This window comes from Haemaphysalis longicornis, unplaced genomic scaffold (assembly GCF_048455015.1).
Source record: "Haemaphysalis longicornis isolate Haplotype H1 unplaced genomic scaffold, Haemaphysalis longicornis Haplotype H1 scaffold_9, whole genome shotgun sequence".
NCBI classification, from domain to species: Eukaryota; Metazoa; Arthropoda; class Arachnida; order Ixodida; family Ixodidae; genus Haemaphysalis; species Haemaphysalis longicornis.
This window is the reverse complement of record NW_027526460.1, coordinates 88,032,081-88,048,446: the sequence shown is the minus strand read 5'-3', so window position 1 is coordinate 88,048,446 and position 16,366 is coordinate 88,032,081. Positions and strand designations below refer to the sequence as shown.

Below are 16,366 nucleotides of genomic sequence, written 5' to 3'. Positions count from 1 at the left end.
AGCTTGGAGGCTCCCTAAGAGGGTTCAACTTAAACTGAGTACGACTCAGCGAGAAATGGAACGGAAGATGATAGGTGTAACATTAAGGGGCAAGAAGAGAGCGGAGTGGGTCGGGGAACTAAACCGTGTTAAGGACATATTAACAGAAATTAAGAAGAAGAAATGGGCGTGGGCAGGGCATGTAATGCGAAGGCAAGGTAACCGTTGGTCATTAAGGGCAACAGAGTAGATTCATAGAGAAGGCAAGCGAGGCAGGGGGCGGCAGAAAGTTAGATGGGCAGATGAGATCAACAAGGATAAATTGAACTTCATTAAGCAAATCTGTTCGGCAAGTTGGTGCATCATAATTCATTTAGTTCCATGTTGTGTACCGAAGTGCGCGTGCGCATGCTCCTGATGATTCATGTATAAATATGAGACGATGCCTCAATAAATGTTAGTTGCAAGTGAGCGCTTGTCCCGTCGTCCTTCTTTACTGTCGTTGTCCAAGTCGCGCTCCATTTTTTTTTAGTTAAAGGATAAATTGGTCGCAGTTAGCACAGGACCGGGATAATTGGAGATCCATGGGAGAGGCCTTTTCCCCGCAGTGGGCGTAGATGATCATGAACGTGGTGTCACGTTGGGCCACTACGTGTCGCCAGTTTTCATACTTCAGAAATTTTAGTGCAAGACAATAATTGTTTACGTCCGTTTATTTAGAAATTCCTGGCGGTTACCCCAGTATATAACACGCTGGCTTTCATAGAGCTAGACGACACGACCTCCAAAAAAATCGGTTCTCTGTCCTTTTAAGCTTTTAGTTTCACCATGGAGCGTTACCAGAAAACGCAGCCCAGCCGAGCGCACGTGAGCGTGCGCCACGTGAGGAGCACCGGACGTCGTCCAGACTCGCGCGTGGGCTTGCGACACGTGAGGAGCGCGCAATAAAATACCAGAAAAAATTACCAATCGCACTTGAGTGTGCGCCTCGTGAGGAGCACCGTATGTCGTCTAGACTCGCGCGTGGGCTTGAGACACGTGAGGAGCTCCCAATAAAATATCAGAAAAAATTACCAACTGCACTTGAGTGTGCGCCTCGTGAGGAGCACCGGGTGTCGTCCAGACTCGCGCGTGGGCTTGCGACACGTGAGGAGCTCGCAATAAAATACCAGGAAAAATGACCAAGCGCGCTTGAGTGTGCGCCTCGTGAGGAGCACCGGACGTCGTCCAGACTCGCGCGTGGGCTTGCGACACGTGAGGAGCTCGCAATAAAATACCAGGAAAAATGACCAAGCGCGCTTGAGTGTGCGCCTCGTGAGGAGCACCGGACGTCGTCCAGACTCGCGCGTGGGCTTGAGACACGTGAGGAGCTCCCAATAAAATATCAGAAAAAATTACCAACTGCACTTGAGTGTGCGCCTCGTGAGGAGCACCGGTCGTCGTCCAGACTCGCGCGTGGGCTTGCGACACGTGAGGAGCTCGCAATAAAATACCAGGAAAAATGACCAAGCGCGCTTGAGTGTGCGCCTCGTGAGGAGCACCGGACGTCGTCCAGACTCGCGCGTGGGCTTGAGACACGTGAGGAGCTCCCAATAAAATATCAGAAAAAATTACCAACTGCACTTGAGTGTGCGCCTCGTGAGGAGCACCGGTCGTCGTCCAGACTCACGCGTGGGCTTGCGACACGTGAGGAGCTCGCAATAAAATACCAGGAAAAATGACCAAGCGCGCTTGAGTGTGCGCCTCGTGAGGAGCACCGGACGTCGTCCAGACTCGCGCGTGGGCTTGAGACACGTGAGGAGCTCCCAATAAAATATCAGAAAAAATTACCAACTGCACTTGAGTGTGCGCCTCGTGAGGAGCACCGGTCGTCGTCCAGACTCGCGCGTGGGCTTGAGACGCGTGAGGAGCTCCCAATAAAATATCAGAAAAAATTACCAACTGCACTTGAGTGTGCGCCTCGTGAGGAGCACCGGTCGTCGTCCAGACTCGCGCGTGGGCTTGCGACACGTGAGGAGCTCGCAATAAAATACCAGGAAAAATTATCAATCGCACTTGAGTGTGCGCCTCGTGAGGAGCACCGGACGTCGTCTAGACTCGCGCGTGGGCTTGAGACACGTCAGGAGCTCCCAATAAAATATCAGAAAAAATTACCAACTGCACTTGAGTGTGCGCCTCGTGAGGAGCACCGGTCGTCGTCCAGACTCGCGCGTGGGCTTGCGACACGTGAGGAGCTCGCAATAAAATACCAGGAAAAATTACCAATCGCACTTGAGTGTGCGCCTCGTGAGGAGCACCGGTCGTCGTCCAGACTCGCGCGTGGGCTTGAGACACGTGAGGAGCTCGCAATAAAATACCAGGAAAAATGACCAAGCGCGCTTGAGTGTGCGCTTCGTGAGGAGCACCGGACGTCGTCCAGACTCGCGCGTGGGCTTGAGACACGTGAGGAGCTCGCAATAAAATACCAGGAAAAATTACCAATCGCACTTGAGTGTGCGCCTCGTGAGGAGCACCGGACGTCGTCCAGACTCGCGCGTGGGCTTGCGACACGTGAGGAGCTCGCAATAAAATACCAGGAAAAATGACCAAGCGCGCTTGAGTGTGCGCTTCGTGAGGAGCACCGGACGTCGTCCAGACTCGCGCGTGGGCTTGCGACACGTGAGGAGCTCGCAGTAAAATACCAGGAAAAATTACCAATCGCACTTGAGTGTGCGCCTCGTGAGGAGCACCGGACGTCGTCTAGACTCGCGCGTGGGCTTGAGACACGTGAGGAGCTCCCAATAAAATACCAGGAAAAATGACCAAGCGCGCTTGAGTGTGCGCTTCGTGAGGAGCACCGGACGTCGTCCAGACTCGCGCGTGGGCTTGCGACACGTGAGGAGCTCGCAATAAAATACCAGGAAAAATTACCAATCGCACTTGAGTGTGCGCCTCGTGAGGAGCACCGGACGTCGTCTAGACTCGCGCGTGGGCTTGAGACACGTGAGGAGCTCGCAATAAAATACCAGGAAAAATGACCAAGCGCGCTTGAGTGTGCGCCTCGTGAGGAGCACCGGACGTCGTCCAGACTCGCGCGTGGGCTTGAGACACGTGAGGAGCTCCCAATAAAATATCAGAAAAAATTACCAACTGCACTTGAGTGTGCGCCTCGTGAGGAGCACCGGTCGTCGTCCAGACTCGCGCGTGGGCTTGCGACACGTGAGGAGCTCGCAATAAAATACCAGGAAAAATGACCAAGCGCGCTTGAGTGTGCGCTTCGTGAGGAGCACCGGACGTCGTCCAGACTCGCGCGTGGGCTTGCGACACGTGAGGAGCTCGCAATAAAATACCAGGAAAAATGACCAAGCGCGCTTGAGTGTGCGCTTCGTGAGGAGCACCGGACGTCGTCCAGACTCGCGCGTGGGCTTGCGACACGTGAGGAGCTCGCAGTAAAATACCAGGAAAAATTACCAATCGCACTTGAGTGTGCGCCTCGTGAGGAGCACCGGACGTCGTCCAGACTCGCGCGTGGGCTTGCGACACGTGAGGAGCTCGCAATAAAATACCAGGAAAAATGACCAAGCGCGCTTGAGTGTGCGCTTCGTGAGGAGCACCGGACGTCGTCCAGACTCGCGCGTGGGCTTGCGACACGTGAGGAGCTCGCAGTAAAATACCAGGAAAAATTACCAATCGCACTTGAGTGTGCGCCTCGTGAGGAGCACCGGACGTCGTCTAGACTCGCGCGTGGGCTTGAGACACGTGAGGAGCTCCCAATAAAATACCAGGAAAAATGACCAAGCGCGCTTGAGTGTGCGCTTCGTGAGGAGCACCGGACGTCGTCCAGACTCGCGCGTGGGCTTGCGACACGTGAGGAGCTCGCAATAAAATACCAGGAAAAATTACCAATCGCACTTGAGTGTGCGCCTCGTGAGGAGCACCGGACGTCGTCTAGACTCGCGCGTGGGCTTGAGACACGTGAGGAGCTCGCAATAAAATACCAGGAAAAATGACCAAGCGCGCTTGAGTGTGCGCCTCGTGAGGAGCACCGGACGTCGTCCAGACTCGCGCGTGGGCTTGAGACACGTGAGGAGCTCCCAATAAAATATCAGAAAAAATTACCAACTGCACTTGAGTGTGCGCCTCGTGAGGAGCACCGGTCGTCGTCCAGACTCGCGCGTGGGCTTGCGACACGTGAGGAGCTCGCAATAAAATACCAGGAAAAATGACCAAGCGCGCTTGAGTGTGCGCTTCGTGAGGAGCACCGGACGTCGTCCAGACTCGCGCGTGGGCTTGCGACACGTGAGGAGCTCGCAATAAAATACCAGGAAAAATTACCACGCGCACTCGAGTGCGCGCCTCGTGAGGAGCACCGGTCGTCGTCCAGACTCGCGCGTGGGCTTGCGACACGCGAGGAGCTCGCAATAAAATACCAGGAAAAATTACCAAGCGCACGTGAGTGTGCGCCTCGTGAGGAGCGCCCGGCGTCGGCCAGCTCGGCTTTCGAGAACACTCTGTCCAGTGTTCGTGGCGTGATCTCTCACGTGGTGTTCTCATCGTCAGTTCACGTGCGTCCGCGTCTGGGGAGTAGAGACGCCGAGTTCGCGCTACAGACACCGAGTTCGCGAAGCCGGTTGCTACGGGTTGTAGCGCAAGCTAACACGGTCCACTTTGGGAGAGATGTGAAAGACTTGGAACAAAATGATCCGGGCCTGCCAGTCATGGAGAACTTTTCAGCGCCAAGTTCTGAAACCCATGCGAGGTGCAACAGCCGGGTCTCCGACGAAGGCAGAGAGGCCGCCAGCTCTGCTGTTCCTCAAGCCTTGCGCTACTAGGGCAAACTGCGCTGATTTTTTTTTATTTACTCTTTATGGGTGCGGCCATTTTCTGTATACCGGACAACACCACCAACAATGACCGTGTTTCGCATAGCTGGGAACTTAACGCTTTCGCCTTAAAAATACCGCTGAGGCGATAGTAGCGCAAGATGACTTGTAAACCCGGTGTGATATGTGATGGCTTCGGCTGAACGGATCGTTTCGTGCAATAAAAAAGCGTAACGCGTCTTCTTTAGGTTGCTTTCATGAATGGAGCCATAGCTAAGTGAATATGGAAAAACAGCGCTAAAGCGCCCAGTCTTGTCACGTTCTTTGTCCCGTTTTAGCGCTGTTTTTCCATATTCAGTTATGTACCAACAAGCCCGCACCAACACACTTTTTGAGTCCATAGCTAAGCATGCGCGCGTATCTGTGTGTGGGCGTGTGCATGCGGGTACACCTGCATCCCCATCAGCTCTTGTTGCATTCTACACCAGTATCAGTTCTCGTCATCTTCTACACCTGCTCCCAGAAAGAAGAATTAAACGCGAATTTCTGCGCTCCTCGGCTGATTCGTCGCATTGGCGATGTCTACGGCAACGAAAGTCGTTGTTAGGCTTAGCTCTTGGGCCGAGATCTGTTGCTTCAGAAAAGACGGCAGCGGAGACTGTATCGACAAAGGGTGCGGGTATTTCGGTTTTGCCACAAGGCCAGTATCCGACAACTCGGTTTGAACGGCTGGATAACTATCCTCCTCCGCATTACTGACAGTAAACTTTCACCGCGCTTTTCATCAGTGTGGGAGTGAAATGTGAACCGTGATTGACGACCCTGTTTCTCATGAGACAGTGCGTCATTTCGATGCGTTCTCGTTAGGGCAGTGGGATTAGAACTAATATCTGGGTCCAGACTTATGGAAGGGCCGCAAGGTTTTTGCAGATGCTTTGTCCCTCTTCATCACAATCGGACTTACCGGGCTCGCCTGTCACGTATACATGATTCCGGACGTTGTCGGATGCAGCCCCTCCACGCCCTCTTCCGTATTTCATCTTTTCTCCGGGCGCGTCCTGCATTTACCTCGTTTGTCAGTCAACAAACGCATATCTCGTTCTGCGCACACCCCAACGCTGTGCGTAGCCGTCAACGCCCGCAGAAGATCGGCGGTGACGGCCAGAGTGTCTTATCATAAATCACCTCCGCGGTTACTTAACCCCGGAGACAGGCTGCCCCATCGAACCCATTCTTTTACCGACGGGTTTGCGCGCAGGTTAACCACTGGGTTCTAATTTTCTTTCTCGAGGAACCTCCTAACGTGGGCGTCGACTTCAATCCCGCTGCACCCATGGATATGCCAGTCTTCTCAAGAGGCCTCCAACGGCAAAGACGTCTGCGGCATCTTCTCGCAGGCGCAGACTACGAAAGCTTTCGTTCGACTGCGTGAACTCGCACAAACGAGCACACACGCACACGTACCCGCACGCACGGGAGGTACGGCGTGCCGTTGCGCGGCCTCTGGGGAGCCGTCAATCATCGACAAAGGAGCCGGCCGCAAATCGACAGGCGCCTGTATGGACGCCGGCGCCGCTCAACGCGGCGCGGACAAAGCCGGTCGCTGGCTCGCGAGCGCGCTCACGCAATCCCGGTGTCACGCCTGATCGCCGACGACTCTCTGCCGACCGACACCACTGCCCATCTTCCGGGTGGCTTTGTGATTGGTTGTCCCGCACTCTCCTCTGTGACGTCATCTCGACCCAGCCAATGCGGAGGATGGATTCGAGGAGTCTTACCATGGGCGCTTACGCGAAGCCAAAGCCTAAGCCTCGATAACCAGAGGGTTTTCTTCTTCTTCGCTTTCGTCGGCACGGCAGCGAGCACGAGAACCGCGAGGATGAACCGTGCGGCGGCGGAACTAAAGAGCAGAACGGCAAACACGCGCGCGAATATTGCGCGCTGACCTCGAGACGTCGATGCTGTTTCGGCCTCCTCGGGAGACGACGAGACGCAGGATTGCTAACCGGTGACGACGTGGACGACGTCTTTGCGCGACGCGTGGTGTACCGTCCTCCTGAGAAGGGAGCACGAATGAAGATCAGCCGGCGAGAAGGAAGTGCTTCACTCTTGAAACCAAGCGTTGCATGCATTGTCGAATGTAATCTATATCTCTTGTCTTCACAGGATGTGCGAGTTTTCCGCTGGTATCTGCCAGCATGGAGCCTGTGCGTTAGAAATAGCTGCTTCGAAGTGAATGTTGCCGAGCCCCTATAAGCCAAGCGTAAATACGTGTATGTTTTGAAGCTGACGTCACGACCGTGCTCATGCTTAACGCAAGCTCTTAAAAACATATCCGTACTGCCTCCTTGTGCGTCGAATTTGGGACCACATTGATGACGTGTCCTGGTACCTCATCGACGAGAACATACCTCGACTTGAGACTGGAGGGCTGTGGATTCCAAACGGCACGTGGTGGCATGTTGAAGAAGGCTGAAAAAAAGACATTAACTGGTGTTAGTGGGCGCCAAGGAGTACGTAACGGAAGAGGACGTTCTATGAAAGGTTTTCCTGCAGAAACATTTACAAAGCGAGGAGATCGACATCCTTGTGTGAGGCAAGTAGAAAACACTGCGAGACCGCTGTCATAAAACTCAAGATATTAGGGTAAGTATCACTCTACATGGTTGCAGAGATGTCAAAATTAGCTGGACAAGGTGTCACCGGGCTTTGTGACAACACGTATATGCACCGAGGTGGCGCCTACCTACAAATTACTCACGTTCGAGGGAAAACGGAGTTGGCATCCTGTGGACGAAACCTACATTACAAGCAGTGCACAACACGCAGGCTTCGCTGTTGTAATGTGGTGAGGGAACAAGAGGATGGGAAGAAAATTGCGTTCACTTTATGGAGTAAGTAGGACAGGTCATGTCCGATATACAAGGCAGAGCCACTGAACAAAATTCTCGCTAGGCTTAAGTGAACATAGACAGGGGTAAATCGTTAGACGAGGCGCACCCTGTCTTTAGATTTGTTAATAACCCATTCACCATAAGCTTTTTTTAGGGGCGAAGACTTTTAGGGGCTGGCTGTTGGCGTCTCCTGTCGTCGCCGTCGTCGCAATCCCCGTCTCATGTAGTCACGATACTAAAACACCGGGAAACTGGTTTACGCCTCACGCTAGAACGTAACGCGTGCTAAAAAAAACACACCGGGACACTCTTTTAGGCCTCGCGCTAGAGAGCTTCGTGCTTCAAAGACAGACTTTTGCAGCAAAGCTGTATACCTATATCCCCGAACGGTTTTATCTCCGTTGGAAAAAACGCCAAGGCGACTTATAACCTGCATGCTGCGCCCCTCTCCAGGTTTTACGTTAGTGGTGATGCCCCGGATTTTTTTTTAATAGTACAGGGTCCGCTAATGGTAATACGAGCGAACCGTGCTAGATCCTTAGAAGAAAACATTAAGAAATTCTTAGTCAGAACAAAAACCCCAAGCATATTTCTGCGACGAATTATTTTTACAACGTACTATTTGGATATCCGATGATGATGATGTTTGGAGTTTAATGGCGCAAGGCCGACTAGGGGCAAAGAGCGCCAAACAATAGTGTATTTGGATATCCGATGAAACATACAACTGTTTGTCGTAATAACAAACGTAAAGCAGCCAAAACTATGCATGACGAAACAATTGGCGCGTTACCATTGAAAGTAAACCGAAGTACTGTAATCACGCGGCTGAATTCGCAGTGCAACACATTGAATACGATTAATTGCTAAATTTTGCCAGAGGAAGGTCCAAATGATGTGATTCGCCGCATTGAAAATGCTCAGCGTAACTGATACGACTGAAAATTTACAAGAGTTCTGAAATGTGTTTAAAATGTGTTCAATAAAAAAATTACTGAAGGGAACACCACGCATGGCTATCACCTACTCGTCATTCCTTTATTGTAAGAAAAATAATGGAAAAACATAAATAGAAGATCATGCTTCCATTTCGTCAAAAATAACCTGTTATTTTCAAACCAATATGTCTTTACACACAATGATTCAACTATCACAGGATTTAGCAAAGCGAAACCTAATTTTAAAAATTCATCGACTTACCAACAAAAGTTGGGATTGCTGTGTTGTTGCCGGCACGCCTTGCAACCCGTATGCTAAGAACTCGCTCACCCACTTACTCTGAATGTTGTGTCCGTCGACATCAAAACTGCATCCGGCTCTGTCAATGCGAATTAACTGGCGAGCTCTTGAAACAAGCAACCCTTCCGGAAAACATTACCAAACTAAACCATTACAGGTTGCGAGGAAAAAGACAGCTTTAACACAAATTAAGAAGTACAATTCCTGCGTCCAAACTACAAACAGGCGCTCAAAGACTTATAGGTTCAAGGTCGCCAATCAAGTTACCGCAAAAAAAAAAAAAAAAAAAACAGCAAGGTGACAAAAAATGGACAAGAAAACGTGCGGCCTACCACAGACAACTAAAAGCAAGTGGAATTGGGAAGTACCGAAGATAATTTTTGGTACAAACTGATCTGTTTTTTTTTTTCAGTTTAATCATCGCGCATCTTTATACGGACTTGATTTTTCCGTTTAATATTTAATAATACCCTGTCAGATAAGTGCGATCTATTATGTTCAATTATTCACTGTTATACAGTACTAAATACAGGTAGCGACATTTCTTTGGGTTTGTCTTGTTCGAGTCTTTTTAAAGGAAAGCTTTCTACCTCTTCCAGCCAACGGTTCTTTCACGGCGTGCGGGACAAAAAATTCCTAACGCAGATGAAGAGGGGGAGGGTGGTTTTCACTCACAAAGCACAGTGTAGATGGCGCGGCGAACGCGCGCTATTACCCAGCGTTCCCTGCTTAAGTGGTCGTACGGCAAACATACGTTAAGGATTCGTTGGCAGGGAGGGAAAACAAAATATAGAGACTCCGTACACACATCTGGCCGCTAGAGAAACGCTACCTTTTGCGCACTGCTTGCCAAGAATGGGACTCCGTTTTCTAAATTGTGGAATAGCAATCCGGTTGTGTTTTAAGAGCTATTGCAAAAGGCGAAAGGAGCAACTGGTTTTGATAAATAGCGATTTAAGAGTTTCCTCAGCTTTCTCACAATTCTCAAACTCGCTAAACTAACTAGTTTATAAATGGGAATCACAAAACTCACATGCCGAATTGTTTCGGTGTCTGCGCTTGTTTCGCGCAGTGGTGTATCCCCGAGCTAGCACATCAGGATGGCTAGGTGCCGCTGTCTCAACCTTCGAAAGACGCTCCTCTCCGTTTTCTTTCTGCCGACCCACGGCTGGGCTACAGCGATGGCGTCCGCCGGTCTAGCCCGGCCACGGCCGACGCTGCTGCGTTCGGTATGCCGTCCCGGCGAATTCTAGGTAACGGCTGGCCAAATCTCTGGTTTCGCTCATTGTACAGCCACGAGCGTGAATTCAAGTGACGTCGCATGGGCAATTGTTGTGGGTATCGTTCAAAGCTTTGCTTTTCAACCACCTTCACAGCGTAGATTGGAGCTTTTTTTTTAATGGGCCAAAATTAAAACAAGTAGTACATATCCGATTATTAGGCCGTAATGTTTGAATTCGCCGCCACGTTTGTATGGCCTCTAACAATAGAAATTTAATTATTCGCGGCACGCTAGAAACATCTTTAATCACTGTGTCAGAACGGCGTCCTGCGTCTCCCTCTGCTTTTTTCGGGACGAACACATTTATATATTGCGGTACCTTGTTTTCAAAATGGGAATAACACGTACGTGATTAAGAAAGAAACAAGTAATGACTTTGGTGCAAGTACATTTGGTAATTGGGTCGAATCGGAAGCCTATTATTGTGCAGGGGTCTCAAAACACTTAAACATGTAATCGAAACAAATTACAATCCGCTCCACCGCTAAAAATATTTTATAAGCACGCACAGTTTGTGTACACTTTCGAAGTTACTGACGCATTTAGCAGCGGTTTGAAAACGAAGTTCGCTTTGGATTGGGAAATTGCGTGGTCGTAAATGCCCGCGCTTTCTAGAAGTCTCCTTATCAAGTAGTGGAGCACGGAAGGCAAATGGGAGAACGCTGCCTTCAGTGGTACCACAGAAACTCGCTCAATTCGAAACGAAGCCAATACACACTAACTTATGGCTAATACTATTTAATCAATTGAGCCAATAAAGGCTTAAAATTCGTTAATTAGTCCGCGGAGTGATCCCCTTAGGTGTTCTACAGCAAAGCTGTCTATAAATAGCATGATATATTTTATGGCGTCTGCGAAAAAAAAAAACGCGATATGGGAAGCCAGCTTGCAAAGATCAGGCTTACAAGGATAAGGTCCAAGGGACTTCTTATTGAGATTTAAGCCGACCTATATTTTCGCTAAAAAAAAGTCTTCCTAGTAATTCATTCGCGTGCAGAAGCAAAGCCGACTTTAAAATGACCGGTGTAAGCTTGGTTAGGTTACAAAGATCTAGCTTACGCCGATAACGCCCTGGAGACTTCATTTCTTGATAGAGATAGCTTACATTGGTCCTATCTCGCCAGCAGCGCAGTTGCGTTTAAATGTGGAGCCGATTTAAAAAAAAATATCAGTGTAAGCTTGGTCTTTAATCAAACAGATTTAGGGGAAATCCCCAAGGTGGAGTAAGTTTCTGCGAAGGAAAGTTTGACATCCATCAAAATGCAGCCATGCGGCTACAACTTCAACTTCAACTGCGAAGTTTCTGAGAAATCTGCTTAGCTTTCCTTTGTAGCAGCATGGCTGCTTTTAGGTGGATGTCAAAATTTCCTTCGAAGAAACCTACTCCACCTTGGGGATTTCCCCAAAATCTGTTCGATTAACACCGTTCCTTCACTTCGAGTTGTTGATCAATTCGCTCTCGCTCTACGAACGATTAGCCTTCTGGTTAGCTCAGTTGGAAGAGCGACTGCTCCGGTTAAGCGGTGGTCCCGGCTTCGAATCCTGGACCAGGACGAATTTTTCTTCAACTGCGAAGTTTCTGAGAAAGCTGGATAGCTTTCCTTTTTTAGCCGCATGGCTGCATTTAGGTGGATGTCAAACTTTCCTTCGCACAAGCTTGGGCTTTGTAAGCTGTCTTTCCCTCATAAAGGGTTTCACAGTGAAGCCCACTCATGAAGAAAAATGCAATGCGACGTGCCCGCGAGACGTCACCTAAGCGATGAGCGAGAGACGACAATGCATATTGTGAGTCAGCGAATGCCGCAAAACACCTTGGGCGCCAAGTTGTCAACTCGGAAGAGTTCAAGGGCGCCTATGCGACGTTCGAAAGAAACTTTCTCTATTGTCATTGTGGTTCAAGCTGCAACGTGTGCAGCAGATTGTAGTTCGATAACGATCTGACAGCTGACATGAAATTCCGTACACACACAGTCGCCGGGGAAGCACTCATTTACACCCTTCAACAAGCGCATCTTTGCTGGACAGCCACCTTCACCGGGTGGAACGGCCGGTGAACTTTTTAAACTATTCACGCGTTGCTAAAACGTTATTTCAAACGCCAGACCGCTGTCTTGGCAAACAGCTTGCGCCGGAATAGTGCGACACAACCTACTTCTGCTATTACGCTCGTGTACTATTTATTGAACTGCAATCTGCCTCGTCAAACCTACATCTGGGTCATAAGGCGCGCCATAGCGGAGAAGTTCCATATTAATTTAGGCCAGCTGTGAATGTTAAGCGCGCGCCGAAAGCCTTCGTTCGATCATCGCCTTCACCAGAAAAAAAAAAAAAAAACAGCGTCAGCGGCAAGTAGCCGAACCCAGGCTCTGCTTCTCGACAGCACATCATAGCCGTGAGCCATCGCGGCTGGTTGTGTAATACTTACACTGACGCTCGCTTCCTTTCTGATTCGTTCAGTGGCTCTCAAAACCCCGCCATCCGCGTCAGCGAGTTAAGGTTTCGTTCGTGCAGCAGTCCCTGTTCACGTAGCATCCACGCGCAACCTTAACTTCGCTAATCAGCAAGCGTCCTCTCGCACCCTACGCACACCGCCATTAAGAAAACGCGAACGCGCGCACGCGTTAGTAAGGCCGCCGCTGCGTGCCATATGGTTGTTACAAGCGCACCCCTAAAAACAGCGCAACCCAGATCTTTGTCCGTTCTGGACTCGCCCACTCCGCGTGCGAGAAAATAAGGCTTTCAATGTTACAAGCAAGAACCCAGCGCGGAGAAGGCATCCGACCAAAACACAGCCACAGTGTATTCGTAGCACGATCATACGATGATGCCGCCCCCGTGCAGCCCCGGAACGTTCACTGGCGAGAGCAGCGGAGGTCTCTTTTCTCCCACTTAGCAGAGCACGGCACGCGGAATGCCGTGCCCTGGCGCTAAACGCGGATTCGCGGATGAATAAAAGGAAGAAGGGGGCGAACGGAGCGGTGAGCGCGCGCATCTCAAAATTACAGAGCCTGTTCGGCGGCGGCGGCGGTCGCACCTCGCGGCCGGGGCGAGCGCGTAAGATCCGCTTGCAGGGTGCCTGGCCAAACAAACGCCATTTATCGGCCATCTCTCTCGGCGGGCACGTGCTGGCCCTGCGTCGACGGACTCCACCCGCCGATCACGATCGACACCCTGGATCCCCTCGGCGGACTTCTTTTTTTTTTTTTTTTCCTTCTCTTCGCCGGTGGGTGCTGAAAAGTGAACAGCGCCTTCGCCGCCTCATCTTCACTGAGCGTTAACGCTCGGCGAAGATTCTTCGTCCGCCTTCACCGGCTGGCTGTGCTTGATTCGGCGCGGCTGTACACAAAGGCGTGAAGGAGGGTACCGCATTCACGCGATCGTAACGCTCCGCCATGCCGAATGCTTCGCTGGGCTGGTGAATGTAGAGCAGCTTGTGAGTGGTGCCGGCGTATCAGAGGGAGATCTCTGTTCGTTATTTTCTTTTTGGGTCGCGAGATCGAACAAACGGGGCCGTGAATGGTTTGTAGCGCAGTTTTAAATAGCAGTATTGATGCGCGTGTGGATCAAGGGCACAATAATGGCGATGCGTCCATGATTGGGAACATCAGAGACGTCATAACTTGGCCGCAGGAATGAACAACGATAGAGATGGTTATGATAAACGACGCTTATTAAGCCGTCTACCAACCGATGCCTTATTGACCAGAAGGATGTCTTCGCGAAATACGAGAAATGAAATAACTTCTGCGTAATGTCGCGCACAAATGTTTGGCCGTTGACAATCAACTCCTTTTTTTTTTTTTTTAGAACGCCGTGAGGATTACTTGAAGTATGTCCTAGGAACCTGATACGTAATTACAACCTGAACCGGTGACAGGGGAAGGTGAAGAAATCCCGCTTGCTACAATCATCACACAACCTTCCCTTCGGGAATCGCATGACAAGCTTTATATAAAAGTCTGAACTGGTTGGATACGCGCATTACCCCTAACCAGTACGAAAAACCTTCAGGGCGGGCTTAAACACAAGTAAACACGGTATATTTCACCATATACCAAGGGCTGCCATTTTAAGACCTAAAGTGAGCAAGACAAACAGGCGGAAACAGTGAAATGTCCCGAGAAAAAAAGCACAAGAAACAAAAATCACCGCTCACGTTCACGCGTCACGGTGCGCTATGGCCGGGCGAAAAGAGATATACGATCCGATTAGGCGACCATGGTCGTGATAGCCGGAAGCGATATTCGTGAGCTCTTCACGCAAAGAAAGCTCTTGTTCTTCAGACATCCGTCAGGAGGTGGTGGTGATGATGTGGTCGTGAATGCAGTGCGGTCTGTCTGTCCGTTGCCCTGCATTCTCGAAACGAGGTATGACCCTCCTGTAAAGGAAACCGCAGAGAGGGCCGCCGCGGTGGCTCTGCAAACGGCGTTTACAAACAGCTCGTTTCAGCTAGGATCCGGGCTTGTGTGCTCCGTCCTGTCTATCCGGGCATCACGTGAGGAGCAAATGATGGCACCACCGAGGGACTGACATCCGGTCAGTCACAATGAAGAGCTTTCGCCGCCTTTTGGTGTTGGCGGATGACTGCGAGGCAGCGGGTCGGAACAATATACAGAGCTTGTGCTCGCATCATGATGTGTGCGTCTGGGTGTGCGTATTCAGGCTTAGCGCTGGATGCGATCTAACGATGACAAGGCATCGGCTAGAAGGGAAAGAAAGGCGCACTCTGTGTTTTCTGACAACTTCTTTGCGAGACGCAGTCTGGCGAACTTCAAACAATAAGCGCTAATACCTGGCTTGGGTAGACCTTGGCGCGAGCTCGCTGTAAACTTAAAAACAAGCGCCACTTACAGTTGAACTGGAACTAGGCACTGCGTAATGGCTCGGCTAGACCTTGATACGTGCCCGCTGTAAGACACGGTACCATGAAGGAGATCCTAAGAAATATTTTGTGGGACAATATTTGAACTACATCTTCTTACAAGCCTTCCTCTTCTTCCTTTCTTTTTATGCAGCAGATATGTTTCTACTTACCGGTTTTACGTGCGTTTGTGTTTATGCATAAGCACTGTTTATGGATAAGTACTGTTAAACACAGCAATACTGCATAAAATGTCTCTTCCAGCAAGCCAGGGCTGGACGCATACCAAAAATTCTTAAACGCGATAGCAGCTATTGAACTCGGGGTGGCGGCGCAGCGTGAGCGTGTATCACAGCAAAAATGGTTTTGTAATGCCTGCTACCATGTTCCCTATCTTCGGCTCCTTGCGGCTAGTGATAAGTAATTCGTAATACGAGTACACTGTGCTATTTCAACAACGCCGTGTCGAGTGTTACAAGATATGACAACCAATTTTTTTAGGGGAAACTTTTACACTGAGTTCGTAGTGTAAGGGGGGTCTGAATTCGCTTGAACGATATATAAAATTTAAAATTGGTGCAATGTCCTACCGCAAAGTGTCGAGCAAAATGCAATATGAATGCGGTAAGGTGTGGTCGATAAATTAAGGTGCCGGGTATTTTAGTCGCTGGTTTTTCAGTGTTGTCGACGACCTTTTGGCGCTAAATAAACTACATTCGTAACGAAAAATACCTGTCACATTTATGGTTTATGTCATTCGAGCTGTCCATCACACCAGCAAATCATAACAAACAGTAACCGATGGCCAGTAATAACCAATGGCGGAAATCAATTATCTGCAACGAAGATCTGATGCTTCGTTATTCATGACGTATTTGCGGATCACGTCTAAGAAATTTTATTATTTCATTGGAATAAGCACGCCCTAATTATAGTTCATACAAATTCGAACAATATTACATAAAATCATAAATCCTACTCCACCTAATTATAATCTCATTTAATTCAAACAATATTTTTGTTTGCTGGATGTATGTCCTTCAGTTTCAGAGGGGTATATCGATGCTGCCAAAATATAACACTTTCAAAAGACAATAGCCTTCCTTAAACCCAAAAATTTTGGCCTGTCTTTCTGTGTGTGTGTGTCTGTGTCTGTCTCCTGATGTGGCCGTCCGGCCAAAAGTTTTAAGAATTCCTGAACGAGAAGTTCATATAACCAAAACCTTTCAAACAAATAAATATAAAAACACCCTTCATACTTGTCAACATCATGGAGCAAACAGAAAACTTTCGGCATGTTCGATACAAC

The 16,366-nt window shown here is 49.7% G+C and overlaps 1 protein-coding gene across 2 annotated transcripts in view; it reads right to left on the bottom strand.

Annotated features, from left to right (window-relative positions):
- The window catches only part of LOC144153878 (uncharacterized), a 785,919-nt gene that overhangs the window by 161,197 nt on the left and 608,356 nt on the right, over positions 1–16,366 (bottom strand). Inside the window, exons 3-4 of one of the 2 annotated variants that reach the window (XR_013319404.1) lie at positions 7,193–7,253; positions 5,423–6,837 (exon numbers count right to left, since the gene is read on the bottom strand). The gene's annotated coding sequence lies outside the window, so the exon portion shown is untranslated. Of the gene's footprint in view, positions 1–5,422; positions 6,838–7,192; positions 7,254–16,366 lie in introns of those variants that run through there. The other variant, XM_077685628.1, reaches the window with a different exon arrangement.